This window comes from Prionailurus viverrinus, chromosome B4 (assembly GCF_022837055.1).
Source record: "Prionailurus viverrinus isolate Anna chromosome B4, UM_Priviv_1.0, whole genome shotgun sequence".
In the NCBI taxonomy this organism is placed as follows: domain Eukaryota; kingdom Metazoa; phylum Chordata; class Mammalia; order Carnivora; family Felidae; genus Prionailurus; species Prionailurus viverrinus.
The window spans coordinates 54,714,327-54,729,441 of record NC_062567.1 but is presented as its reverse complement, the minus strand read 5'-3'; the positions used below and the strand labels follow the sequence as shown (position 1 = coordinate 54,729,441).

Sequence of the window (15,115 nt, the reverse complement as noted above, 5' to 3'; positions counted from 1 at the left end):
TATATTTTGTATAATGGCTTTATCTTTTCTTGGTCAAAAATGACTATCCTTTTTCTGATGCCAAACCTTTTCAATACAGAATTGCCACAAACTTTTCCCCTGTTAAATATTTAATGCTGGCCTTGCTTGCCTGGAATTACATGAAGATATATACTTGAACTTTGAGAAATAGGATAATTCTCTCAGATGAGAATGGATCCTAAAAGCTACCCAATGCAATATACCATTCAGTTCAGAAATCCTGTTCTCAGGCCCTGGCAGATGCCCTGCAGTCTCTGCTTGGGCTTCTCTACCTTTCCTCAGTACAGAATATATATTTGGAAGATTTTACAGATAAGAAAACCAAAGCATTCATAGCCCATGCCACTGTGTCCAATATCACTTGGATGGTAAGTTGCAAAGCCAGAAAGTGACCCATTCTGTTGGAATCCAGAGCTCTTGCTTAAATACTCAATCATTTATCTGGCTCTGCTCCAACTAATCCTGCTGTTGGACAGCTTTTTTTTTTTTTAAACGTTGTTTTTCACAATGTCCAGAAATCTACCGCCACATAACCTTGCTGAGGAAACAAAACTCAAAATGACACCTTGTTCTTTTGTGTGGACCATGGGACAACATATCCAGTCCACACTTGACCAAATGGCCTTCAAATCCTTTTTTGTACCTAATGATTGCCCACCCCCCTTCTCCTAAATTTGATCTTTTTCAGGCTGACTGTATCTTCTAATTGTACCTGACTTAGCACAGTTGTCATACATAGAATATTTCTGGTTGACTTTTTCTGGGTGTTGAATACTTACACAGTTTCTTACTTATAGGGTAGGAACCAGTTCTGAACCAGTATTTGAGATAATTGTCTTATTGGTCATTGGTTTTACCTAACTCTGATTCAGACACTCTATGCTTATCAACTGTGCTTTCTTTTCCCTGCTGCCACATCTCATTCTTTGTTTACACTGTGATTGCTGCCACTAAAAATCACAAAGTATCATGAACTATCTTTAGTCTCCATATTTTTATAACAAGCCTTGATATTAAACTAGATGAAAGTGTAGCTTGATTTAAGTCCATCATTTCAATTTTAAGATCTTCTTTTATGTATTTTAGAATTTCCTCACAGATTAGAGTTCACATTTGATAAGTATGTCTTCATCGAGCTAAATGATTACTGCATAATTATTCAAGTGTTTTGGGTAAGTTAAAATCATAAATATTATTTGTATCCTTTCCCATTAATTATTAAGCACATGTCTGTTTCAGAGAATTTTAATCTATATGTTTGATTCATAGTCCCGTAATTTTTCAAAGTGTAATTTTGTAAGAGCCATCTAACATAAATCATTTTTATGTTGTGTGTGTGTGTGTGTGTGTGTATGTATGAGTGTGCGTGCATTTGTATTCATTCCTAACATCAGAAGGTCATGTTTTGTTATGAATAAACAAATGCCTGTATGTTAAACATGTCTTGTCTAAGACATAAACTTGGTTAACTTGTCTCTGCCATCTACCATTGGAAAAACGTATTTTCATGACAGATTGAGCTACCTCCTTAAAATAGCCTGGGCAGATTCCCATGGTGTTAGGCAGTGGGTAGAATTTCCTGGAGCAGTAGATCTCTGTTGCTCTTTCATTGGCCCACAGATTCAGACATGGCAATAAAAAACAGGGTATCAATAAGTAATTGACAGAAGATACAGAGTAAGAATAGCTTATCTGATACATGAATACATTATGAATGTTATATATGGAGTACCATACTTCAGGCATGGCAAATATTGGACCAGCATGTTATTGAAAAGGTTCTATGCTTTAGGTGGCCTTGACTTGCTTCTAGGGTGCTATGAATAAAGGATAAATAATGGTTCTGACAGTAGGTGATAAGAAGTGGAGTAAAATAATAATTCTGTATGGTCAGGGTCTAAGCAAGAAGACAGAAACCACTGTGATTATTTTAAAAGGGGACATGTAATATTGAAGAATTGTTACACATTTATAATGATGAATTGTAAAAGCAACCTAGAGATCAGGAACAGCAAGAAGCTGGGAGCCAAAAGGGGGGAAGCAGGGTTACCAGGGTTACTGGATGGAGTCTGAAACAATGGGGACCTGTCTGGTAAGAAGTAGAGCCGAGTAGAGAGAGGGCTTCTGCCCAAGACACCTAGTAAAGCAGAGGAAAAGCAGGAAAATTTCAAATAGGAAAACGTTGATAGATGTTGAAACTTGGAGATGGTTCATGGGTTTGTTTTACTCATGTCTCTGTTTAGAATGTGTAATTGTCTATTAAAAAAAAGGGTTTTTTAAAAAGTAAACGAAGGAGAGAGAGAGAGCCCAAGGTGCATTAGCTCATGTACACACACACACTCGTGCACACATGCACCCATGCACATGCACATCATGATGTTTATACCTTACATCATGTTCCAGTCTCCTTCCAGAATCTGAACTCACCTGGAAGCCAACTGCAGAGTAGTCTGGGAAACTTGTCCTACTGGGATTAGCCCATGTCAAGATCAGCAGGGCAGAAGATGGGAAAAGAAAGGATCTAAAGCAAAGAGACTGGCAGATCCTCACCCAGGACAAATGAGGCAGTGACTTTCTCCCTGCCATCTACACAGAGTCCTAGTTAGAACTTCCTGTTGCTTACTTTGATTTTTCTGAACCCCTCAAATGTACCCTCTATCTATATCTGACTTTGTTGCTATGAAAGTGGGATTGGAACACACAGTTTGATTATTTGACTCAGCTTCTGCTACATTGAATCTTTGGACACTGCAATGTCCATATAACACACCAGTTGAAATCTTTACCTTGCATAGAGAGTAAGGAATTGGGCAAAGAATGATGTAATTAAAACTTTGGCCTGTTGCATAGTAACGGTCTTTGGCACACATTTATTGCATTTAATTAATAATAAAAAAACATACTCACATTTTAAAAAAATTTATTTAGAAAGAAAGAGTGTGTGTGAGCAGGGGAAGGACAGAGAGAGAGAGAGAGAGAGAGAGAGAGAGAGAGAGAGAGAGAGAATCCCAAGCAGGCTCCACAGTGTCAGCACAGAGCCCAATGTGGGGCTTGATTCCACAAACCCTGAGATCATGACCTAAGCCAAAAATCAAGAGTTGGACATTTAACTAACTGAGCCACCCATTCACCCCAATACTTGAGTTTTTATATGTTCAGCCATGAAGACTGAAAATTAAAACAGCAAAATGGGGATATATGTAATTATTTGAATTAACATATAAAATATTACTATCATATTGGAATATATCTGTACTGATTTTGTATTAATAAGTGGGTACTTGATTCAAAAATCTCAGAAGAAGGTGGGATTTTTGGTTTTTCTTTTTTTGAAGACAGTGGCTTTTTATAGTAGAAATAACACTTTTCTAACCAAGAAAACTATAAAGTCTCTTTTAGGGCATCCTGTATGGTTGTGTGGGTAATGTACTTTCTGAATGGCCCACCTACGAGAGCATCTTTCTCTTAGTCACACAAAGATAATCAGTCTGCTAACAACAGGCCTGATCTACCAACACTGATATTATCAGGGGAAAAATATTGCAAGCAGAAATTTTATGGTCTTCACTACAGAATTTTGTCTTTTGGTATCCATATCAGGATTCTAAGAGGCCCTCTTGAAGAATATCTTGGCTCTGAGCAGGAGAGAGCTACATGCTGACTTTAGATATTCAGGTTTGCCTATTTGCATTTAGCCCAAGAATATTTATTTATCTTTACTCCTTTCTTGTTAATATTTGTTAATCCTTTGTGTAATAGTAAAACCTTCAATTATATAGAGATCAAGATAGGGATCAGAACGCGTGTTTCTATTCCCAAATGATTAAGACTATGGCATGTTCTCAGTGTACATGTATTAATGTGCCCTTATATTAATATATAAATTGCGTATTTTACAGAAGCTGAGGTATTTTAACAACTAGATTAAAGAAACTCACATAAGTCCCAATTTAAAAATTTTAAAATACAGTGTGACTTATACAAAGGCAAAGCCATCTACACATTGTACTTTATACAAAGGCAAAGCCATCTACACATTGAGAAAGCGATTGTCCAATCAGGTCAAAATGGATAGGTTTTGAGGAATGGATGGCAGTATTAAGCAGCAGTGAAGCTTGCAGGTGTTGGCATCAGACTGGATCAAAGCCCAGACCTAGCAGCCTTAAGTAAACTGGTCAAGTTTTCTAACCTTTCTGTTCCTCCGTGCTATGAAATGTACCAACCTATAGAGGTTTCTGTGAAGATCAAGTGTAATGGATCTAAGCGTGTAAAGCCCTTAGAACAGTGTGTGACAGCACTTAAAAAAAAACCTCATTATTAAAGATCATTTTTATTAAAAAAATGCCAACTTTTTTCTTTAGTTATCATTTGTTTTCATGTTCAAATTAGGGGAATACTTATTTTTCCTCCTAGACTTCCTTACCATTGCTGCTTCTCACCTTATTAACCCATTACCTCTCTATCTTGATGCTCTGAGAACTATTCTTTTTTTTTTTTTAATTTTTTTTTTCCCAGCGTTTTTATTTATTTTGGGGACAGAGAGAGACAGAGCATGAACGGGGGAGGGGCAGAGAGAGAGGGAGACACAGAATTGGAAACAGGCTCCAGGCTCTGAGCCATCAGCCCAGAGCCTGACGCGGGGCTCGAACTCACGGACCGCGAGATCGTGACCTGGCTGAAGTCGGACGCTTAACCGACTGCGCCACCCAGGCGCCCCTCTGAGAACTATTCTTGAATTGTTCTGAGATAAGGTTTTTTTTTTTTTTAATCCTAACATCTGGGCATGTAGATGTTTTTATCTCTTGTTTGTATATTCCTCATTTACTCCTTTTTTTCACATTCCTAAAAAAATCCTACTTATTGGTAGTGTATATTCCCTTTGTCTGAGGATATTAGAAAACAACGCGGCAAAGTGCAGTGGAATTGAGATTTGGCTATGTATCTCTGTAGCTCCACCCAGTTTTAAAGTCTTTGAATCTCTGAAATTGAAAATTCAGAAATTTGAGTGGGTGACGCACTTGAAATCACACAGGAACACGCTTTTTCCCACACCCCTTTCGGGGTGTGTGTATGTATGTGTGTGTTTACTCAGCATGTGTATACTTTCTACTTTCCCATCTGCCATCTGCTTTAGCACCAGCCTCGCTAGCTGTTCTGTGTCCAGAGTACTTTTAGCCTTTTCATTATGGAAGAGAAAAGAAATGAACTAATATGAGAAAGAAAATCCTTCCACCAACCGCTTCCACCTCGCTTTTTGTTTTGTTGTTTCTAAGCAAGTTTCTTGCCATTTACCTTTGCATTTGCATTGCTTATTGATTGGCAATTTTAAAATTGTTTATTGTGCTCTTTTGTTTCACTGTTCAAGAGCTAAAACAAAAGCTACCAGGCCCTTCGAGGTACACATTTGCATGCGGTGAGCGTTGCCCGAGGAAAAAGTAATTGCTAATGCATATTTATGTGGCACAAATTTGCCATTTGTTTATGCATAAAATTATCAATAGTGCAGGGCGGCCCAGCCGTAGAAAATGGTGACCTTTTTAGCTTAATAAATAGAAATCAGCTGTTATTGTGAAGAGATCAGCCATTTATTCTGTGTTGAGGGACATTGCCGGGAAAATGCAGATTGGGGCTGGCAATATCATTAAATGGAAGGCCAATGACCCTTTCGGTAGAGTCTATTATACTTTATCTAATAGGGGATAAATGGCTCTGGTTGGCAATTGGAATAAAGAACAACAGTTTTTTTTTTTTATTTCAAACTGTAATTTTATAACTATATGGATTTTAAGCCAGTAAAACTGAACAGGGAATCTCAGTCTGACCTGTTGCTAGAATTCTCTCAAAAAGTATCTGTTTTCAAGTTGCTTTTCTTGTTCATTATTCTTTATTCTGATTTGTACCCATTGAAACAGAGTAAGTCAAATGATGTTTTTTCAGGAAAATAGATCTTCCTTTAGTTTTCAGTTTTTAGCTTTCTTTTTCCTTTCTTTTTTACCTTTTTTTTTTTTTTGCCATACTTTTATCTTTGCATTGCAGGCATCTGTGTTTTTCAGGGTTGTTCTATATTTGATGTCTTAAAAAATATTAAAAGTAGAAGATACTCTCTAAATAAAGTTACTAATAGATTATAAGTGGAGAGTTTTTTATTAAGCTAAACATGATACTTTCTAAATGATAATAATGGTATTTGAAGCAAGTATGTGGGTCCTTCGGATTAAAGAATATTCTGTAAATATAAAACCTTCTCATTAGTATATATAGATTTTCTTAATATATAAAAAAACACAACAGAAAGTCATGTATCTTTTTTGGTTGTTTTACTGGTGCATCTGATAGATGAAATGCCCTCAGTCTCCCCAGAGCTCATTTATGATTGTGGTTTAATGTGGTGTAATCTCACAATTATGTTTACTTGGCTAACATCTCTTCGGTATGTTATGAGCACTTCTGCCTTTCAGGATTTTTTTATCCAGTTTTTTCAGTCATTATAGAATTCACTCTTAAATGGAAGTTGTGTTTGTTTGTTTTTTTTTTTTAATAATATGTAATATTTGATGCACTCAAACTTTTACGTAAGTTGTGAAACCTGATAATGGAACCGGAGACCTGCAAACCCCGCCTCGGAACATGGTAAACTCTAGGAGGCTACCTCCATGCTCCTCCCTGATTGTGTTTCTGCATGCAAGCACGCCTCACCAGGTTTAAAGTTTTTACAGTAGAGGTTTGCAGCCACCAATCTTTCCCTCCTGCTGCACTTTAGGATGACAGTGCATTCTGCAGCATGTCACCAGAGTGACTGAGTAACCTTTTACTGGCAGAAATGGGTCTGTTGTTCCTTTTTAAAGTAGAGGGTGTAAATAGGATTCAGACACTAGGGTACATTAGTCCATAAAATGAATATATTTTTTATGTCATTTATAAGGTATTGATTTTAGGTCCATTAGATTCACAGTCCCTAGTGGGAGAAAAAACAATGATTGAATGGGTAGGTTGGAATTCCAGAAGGAAGCACGGCAGCAGTGATTAACCCCTTCTTCTTCAACTCCCTGCCCCTATTATTTAACATGGTGGAGTAGCCGAGAAGGACTCTGAGGGAGAGGGACCGTTTGTTATCTGTCTTCTGTGCGCTTTATGAGGGTTCACAAAACAAATTTCAGCTGGATTATTATTGTCTCTGAATGTGATACAGCAGATCAGTCTGGGTTGTTAAGAGTTGCCCCCATTTTTGTATAAGATTAGTTTTTAAGTTGATGAATGCATTTTATTTTTATAAAACCTAGAGCATAAGTATTAGTAATTTAAGATATTGTTTAGGGAGATTATAGAATACAAAGGAATCAAGCTTACATTCTTTTTAAAGAAAACATTTTTATTCTCAACTCTAAGAAAGGAGAGTTCATTATGGCATCATGTCAGTTATGCCCTTACTTAGGCAAGTTTTAAGTAATATTGGTGAGAATGGCCATCAGAATAATGTTTTAAATAGGATGTTTCCTGTTCCACAAATGCATAGAAAATTATTGGTTTATACAAGCCTCTTTTCTGATAAAAGGATGACTGAAATATCATTTCACTTCTATGTGCAGAGCACTCGTAATAATTCTAGTCAATTTTACCCAACTAATGTTACAACCACCTAAAAGGAATTTGCTCTTAGGTTGGTTTGGCAGTTACATTTTCATTCTTACACATGAAAAAAAGTTACAATATAGGTAGGAAATTTTTAAAAATTCTAATTATATTTCCAATCATCTGATGTAGTGATATGTTATGGTTGAATAAAATTATGCCAACTAAAGTCTGACTTTCTCAAAAATTGACCTGACATAATATGGTATCAACAAACATTTTGAGAATTTTATATTTTCATTCAAGTTTGTCAAGTTCTGTAACAAAAAATGTAAAAATACAGGCTCCCTCTTGTGGGTAAAATTACCACCTGTATATTTTTGTGTTGCCAACATATAAGATATGGCAAAATTTCTATTTCATTTTTAAGTAAATTCTACTCTATAATCTATTTATTTGGTCAGATGTGACATTTCACTTCTTGAAAAAAAGTAGAGTTTGAAATACTTTTTTAGTAAATTTTTTAATGAAAAGAAATGAGTTTTTTTTTAATTAATGGACTATGTATAGACAAGCTTTATTTTACTGCAGCAGCATAATTTCTGATACTCAAAACTTGTAATAACTTTTCTCATTTCGGAATACTCTCCTGTGGAATAATTAGCACACTAATGATACAATGTGGAGTCTTTGTCAGTGCGGTGACTTTTGGATTTCTGTGTTTGTAAAAGTTCTGATACTGGAATGAAGTAAAATCCCTCCCTACCCATCATGTTTCACGTAGATACAATACAGTAATAAACCTGCTCAAATGCCATTAATCTTGTAATCAAAACTGAATAATCAATGGTCTAGTAAGAATGAACACTGAAGCATTATTCAGCTCTCCCTGAATTGAACTAATACTGGAGACACTGAGCTGGGGCAGAGGCTGTGGCTACATCAACATATATGGGTTCCCTGCTTTCAGAAGTCTGATTCCTAGGAATTTCAACTGAGTAGCAGAGGCAATTTCCTTTTCTTTCTTTCTTTCTTTCTTTCTTTCTTTCTTTCTTTCTTTCTTTCTTTCAGTTTAGTTATTTATTTTGAGAAAGAGAGAGAGAGTTTGTGTGAATGCTGGAGGAGCAGAGAGAGGGAGAGAGAGAATTCCAAGTAGGCTCTGTCCTGTCAGTGCAGAGCCTGATGCAGGGCTTGATCCCTGGAACCATGGGATCATGACCTGAGCCAAAACCAAGAGTTGGAGGATTAACTGAGTGAGCCAGCCAGGCACCCCAATAGCAGAGGCCATTTCTGTCTAAACTGGGGACACTGGTAATCAAGCCAGAGCTATATTCACTCATGAAAATGGCAAGAGCAGTATTTCTGAAGCTCAGCTTGGCAGCACAGTCCTAGAGATATATAGCAAGAAATGTGAATGCAGAGATACCTGAATAACTCCCACTAAGCAGTTATGGTGCTGACTGTCATTGTCATACATTTGAATGAATGAATGTCATTCATTCAATGTCATTCATTCAATGTCATCAAATATCATACATCTGAATGGAATCAAGGAAAGGGCCTGTGAGGACACCTGAAGATCTCTCATAAATCATTCTAAGAAATAAGAATTTATCTTAATGTTGCCTGCCCTAAAGCATCTGTAGGATGTTTACATGAAAATCAGCAAAATGAACAACTTCTGAGGGGATTAATATATATGTGTATATACAGATAACAATATATGTATGTATACAGATAACAATATATGTATGTATACAGATAACTATATATGCACATGTTTCTAGATTAATTCTGGCAGCATTAAACAGTGTCAAATTAATGCCTCTTTTCCCATAATGATTTTATTATATTTATATATTTTATATACATTTATGTAAGTATACATATACAGATTTACTTTGAAAACCTTAGGAAAAAACCTTGAAAATTCTCTACTTCCAAAAGTTCTATGTTGATACATTTATTAAGTTGGAACAATACATTGTTTTTTCTTAAACATCTTTTTATTAAAAAAAAATTTAATGTTTATTTATTTTTGAGAGACAGAACGTGAGTGGAGGAGGGTCAGAGAGAGAGGGAGACACAGAATCTGAAGCAATCTCCAGGCTCTAAGCTGTCAGCACAGAACCTGATGTGGGGCTCAAACTCATGAACTGTGAGATCATGACCTGAGCCAAAGTTGGACACTTAACTACCTGAGCCATGCAGGCACCCCTAAACATTTTTTTAATGTTTATTTATTTTTGAGAGAGAGAGACAGGGTGTGAGCAAGGGAGAGGCAGAGAGAGAGAGAGAGGGAGACACAGAATCTGCAGGAGATCATGACCTAGCTGAAGTCAGATGCTTAACCTACTGAGCCACCCAGACACCCCATGGAACAACGCATTGGTAATGATGTTTTATTTTTCTAGGATTCCTCTTGCTGATGACACAATTCCTGTGTGAATCTGTTTACAAGATTCTGAAAGCTGAACAGAGAACTTTGGCACTGCACTGGGTAGGAAAAAGGTATATTCATAAAATACATAATGCACACCTTTGAAAAATCGATTAGTACACTTGCTACTTCACAAAACTGGAAAGTTTATATGCCTTTCTTATTTTTTTAATTTATAAGTAAAATACATGATGTATGCATAGAAAACTATAGTACATAATCTTTTATATTCAAATGATAACTGGATTTGTAATTAGAATTTGGAAACTCATTATGAAGGTAATGTCTAAACTAGCAGATGATAGCAACATTTCTTTTAGTTTTTTTTTTAATTTTTTTTTCAACGTTTATTTATTTTTGGGATAGAGAGAGACAGAGCATGAACGGGGGAGGGGCAGAGAGAGAGGGAGACACAGAATCGGAAACAGGCTCCAGGCTCTGAGCCATCAGCCCAGAGCCTGACGCGGGGCTCGAACTCACAGAGCGCGAGATCGTGACCTGGCTGAAGTCGGACGCTTAACCGACTGCGCCACCCAGGCGCCCCTCTTTTAGTTTTCTTAATGAGATATACTTTTCTTGAAGTTGTGGAAGCTTTTTGTCTCCATTGAAAAATGGAGAAACATTAAAACATTTGTTCCTGCTTTTTTGTTGTTGCTACAAAGGAAATATTTTGGGTCACAATGGGTAGGTCACACATTTTATAAAAATTTCCATTGACTATTAAGTACCCTGGGGTATGCTTTTGTAAACACACATACAAAAATGCAATTTTGCTCAGGCCAAACAGATATTTTTTCAGTTTGCTTGGCAGAAATATTTAGTGGGCATCTATCTGTGAGTGCATTTATGAAATGCTTGTTTGTCTTTTCAAAAAAAGTTACACTCTGGGAACAGGAACTGAAAGTTTGACCACAGACCCACACTTGAAAATCCTTTTATTATCCCCTGGCTGACTATCATGTGGGTGACATCAGAAAAGGTTGGAGGTAAGGGAGCCTTTGTTTAGAAGTTTGTCACGAATAAGATGGAAAAGGAATTCTTTTTTTGTTTTTCCTAAAATGAATTATGGAAAAATAATCTTTTTTGCATAGTGGACTAAAACTTATTCGCTAATCGACTCTTAAGGTCTTATGACTTATGTTTGTAGAACTTCAAGATGCAAGTTTATTTGTGAAAACCGTTAGAATCAATTGTGTTGGTTAACTTCTTTAAAAATTAATTGTTAAAACCTAAATAATATCCTTAAAGTATCTGTAAATAAGATTTCATATTTTCATAGATAAATCAAACAATATAATATGGAAGAAAGCATAGTGAGTAATGGATTTTTATGCTAACAGAAGTGGAATAGGTCACAAATGAATTATTGCAAATATGAAACTTGTGTAGTTTTACAAGTGAAAACACCAATATCAATACAATTAAAAGGCAAGTGTAAACCTGGGGCTACTTCTAATAAATATAGTGAACATCACATGTAAACAGGTCTTAGTATCAGAAGGCACTAACATCTTAATTTAAAAGAGAAAATGTAAGGGGGCGCCTGGCTGGCTCAGTGGGTTGAGCGTCCGACTTCTGCTCAGGTCATGATCTCATGGTTTGTGAGTTCAAGCCCCGTGTCGGGCTCTGTGCTGACAGCTCAGAGCCTAGAGCCTGCTTTGGATTCTGTGCCTCCCTCTCTCTCTGCCCCTCCCCCACTCACGTTCTGTCTCTCTCTGTCTCTCAAAAATAAATAGATGTTAAAAAATAAATTAAAAAGATAAAATGTAAGAACAAATAATTAATGAGGAATACAATTCTAATGCAGTATGCTAATAACAGAAATGCAGAGTTATGCTCTACTTACTATCTAACCAGTAAAAAAAAAAAACGGTTTGGAAGGATAATGTTGTAACAAGAATGTGGGAAGATGGGTACTTTTAATAATGTTGGGAAAAGGTTATATTTGTTCAACTTTTCAAGAAGTGATTTGGCCATCTCTGATATGAGCCTTAAATGTTTCCAAAGCATTCTACGTAAAATTTCCACTAGTTTGAAAATGATTTGATTATAAGTCATCTGAAATAGTTAAAAAAAAAGCAGACATGTGTATTTCTCTTTGCGAAGTCTGTGAAGTCTGTGTAGGCAGTTCAGAGCTGGTTGGATGGTTCCACGGTCATGAGGGACCCAGATCCTTCGTCTCTTGCTCTGTTACTCTGAACACGGGACTGTTACCTAGTGTTTTAGAATGTCCAGAATTGGTATTCCAGTAATCCTGTCCCTAGGCTAGCAACAAGAAGGAAGTATCAGTAGGAGAAGATCATGCTCCCTCCCTTTAAGGAAATCTTCTGGAAGGTATTGACATCCCTTCCGTTTACATTTCATTGGCCAGAATGTCGTCATAACAACCAAGCCATGCTTAAAAAGGCTGGAAAATGTAGTTTTTATTCTGGGAGATAAGTCTGGGGAAGTTATTATAGTGGAAGAATAAGAGACTGGATATTGGGCCCAGTTAACAGTATTTGGCAGTTTCACTTCCAGGAATCTAACTTAATGAAACAATAAAGAAAGAGACAAAATTTATATAAATATATTTGTTCACTTTCATATATTTATGATGGGAAAATTTTGAGATTGACTAAATTATCCAGCATGAAGCAGTAGTTGGATAAATTTGAGTACATTTATTTTATACAGTCAATAAAAGATTTTTAAAGAATTTTTAAGGACACACGAAATTATGCATAATACAATATTAAGTTAAACAAGTCAGAATCCACATTAAAGATACATTGTATAAATTTGTGTGTGTGCACACTTATGTACATGCACACACATATACATTCACTCGTACATATATATTGCAAGTACATAAAATTGACAGAAAACAATACTTAAAAGTTAATACATCAAATATTATTAGCTCTAGATCATGGAATCATGACCAATTTTAATTTTCTTCATAGTTTACACAATTTTTTGAATAAGTATGATTTGATATTAAAATTTGAGACATAGAAGACATATGAAATTCCAAAAGGCTTATATGTTGCCTAATGTTCCTGTTAATAAAAATACTAAATATGTCTATTCAAGGAGAGATGAAACAGCTTAGCACCTATCCTTTTTGACTTTTTCCTGCAGTCAGGTTGCAATAAGTGTTCCCTCTCAGTAGAGCCATTTGGTTACTCAGAAATCTTGATCATATTGCAGCCAACATGGGTTAGGGCAGATTGAGATACTGTGCTGCAGTTCAGTGGTGTGTGTCAAGCACATGGAAGTTGTTGGTAATCGTGCCTATTTGAAAGGCAAAGAGCAGAACATTTAGAGACTTCTCTTTCTTGTGTATCAGTGAAAGAGGTTGAGTGTTGCAGTTCTGGATTAAGAATGTTTCTTTGTGTGTGTGCGTTAAGGAACTTTTAAAAGTGTTATGTTAACTTAGAATATTAAAGGAGTGAGAATTTAACTCAAAGCTAAATGAAAAATCAAATTAGAGAGCAATTCATGAGAAATCCTTTGCAGAAATTAGAGTGAGAGCATTCACGCCCCCCCCCCCCCCCCCGCCCAAGCTGACTTGACTCTTTAGAACTTACAAGAGAACTATGATGTTGAGAGGCATAGACTTGGGAGACACACTGTTTGAGTTCCTGATTGCACCACTGATGGCTGTCTCTCTTGGGTATGTTCTTTAGCCACCAATTCCTTATGTGTGAAATGTAAATAATAATAGAAGACACTGTACCATGCTAATATTTATCACATGGATACTGGTGTAACTGCACTGATTCAGCAGTGGTTTAAAGCTGAAACCATTACTGGAGATAGAGTCACTTTGTAAATAATTGAAGTTTCAATTCAATAGGAAGATATAATAATTTAAAGCCTAAATGCCCACAATAACATAATCTCAAAATATATTAAGGATAAATTGCCAAAACAGCAAGGAGAAATAAGCAAATCCACAATAGCATTTTAACCTACTTTTAGTAATTGATGGAATAAAGTAGACAGAAAAAATCAGTAAGGATATAGAGTTGAAAGACAAAAGTAAGAAACTTGACCTCATAGACATATATAGAACCTGGCATACAACTGCAAAACACATATTATTTTGAAGAATACGTGGAAAAGTTATAAAAATTGGTTGTATGGTGTCATAAAATAGGTCTCAACCATTTTTAAAAGAATTGGGATTCTACCAATTTCATTAGAAATCAAGTTGCAAATAATTTTTAAAAATGTATAGCTAGAAAATAAGTTTCAAAATTCCAGAGAAATCACAATAGTAATTTTAAATATTCTAAGGAAATTGAACTTCTTATATACAACAATTGTAGAATGCCTAAAAGAAGTACGTAATGGGAAATTTATATCTTAACTGTTACGAGAAAAGAGGGTGAAAATAAAGAGGCATTTCAAAAAAAGCAAAAAGAAAAACTCAAAGTAATAAGCACTAGGAGTGAATTAAAGCAAGAGCAAAATTAACAAAGTGGGAAGTTGTCATATTTCCAAAATATTTGATTCCAGTATTCCAATTCCAAAAATTGATTGTTGTAAAAGATGAATAAATTTTCCAGTCCTCTGATGAGACCAGAGAGCAAGTGATAAAGGGCACATAACCAATATCAAGAATGACTGAAGCTATATCACAAGTGTGCAGATATTAAATAGCCAGTAATAAATATTATGAACGTTATGTTACCAAGTTTATATTGGTAAATATGAAGAATTGGATGAATGGTCAAATTCCTAGAAAAATACAGTGTAGCAAAATTTACTCAAAAAGAAATGGAGAACCTGAATAGTTCTGTAACCATTAAAGCAACCAAATTCAGTAATCAAAAATCGTCCTATAAAAAAAAATTCCAGACCCAGGTTGCTTCACAGACAAATTCAAGGAAGAGATAATTCTAATTTTACATAAGTTGTTTTTTAAAAAACAGAAGTGATAATCTCAAACTTACTTTATCAGGTCATGGAAACTTGGTACAAAACTTGGTAAGTATCACTTGAAGAAGTACATTTACAGGGAAATTCCTCTCATGAATATAAATGGAAAAAAATATCAACCAAATATTACCAAACAAAAGTCATGATCACTGGGAC

The 15,115-nt window shown here is 35.7% G+C and overlaps 1 protein-coding gene across 3 annotated transcripts in view; it reads left to right on the top strand.

Annotated features, from left to right (window-relative positions):
* SOX5 (SRY-box transcription factor 5) overlaps positions 1-15,115 on the top strand; it is a 1,014,136-nt gene that overhangs the window by 270,307 nt on the left and 728,714 nt on the right. For all 3 annotated transcript variants that reach the window (XM_047867514.1, XM_047867512.1, XM_047867515.1), the window contains one exon: positions 10,005-10,101. The gene's annotated coding sequence lies outside the window, so the exon portion shown is untranslated. The remainder of the gene's footprint in view (positions 1-10,004; positions 10,102-15,115) is intronic.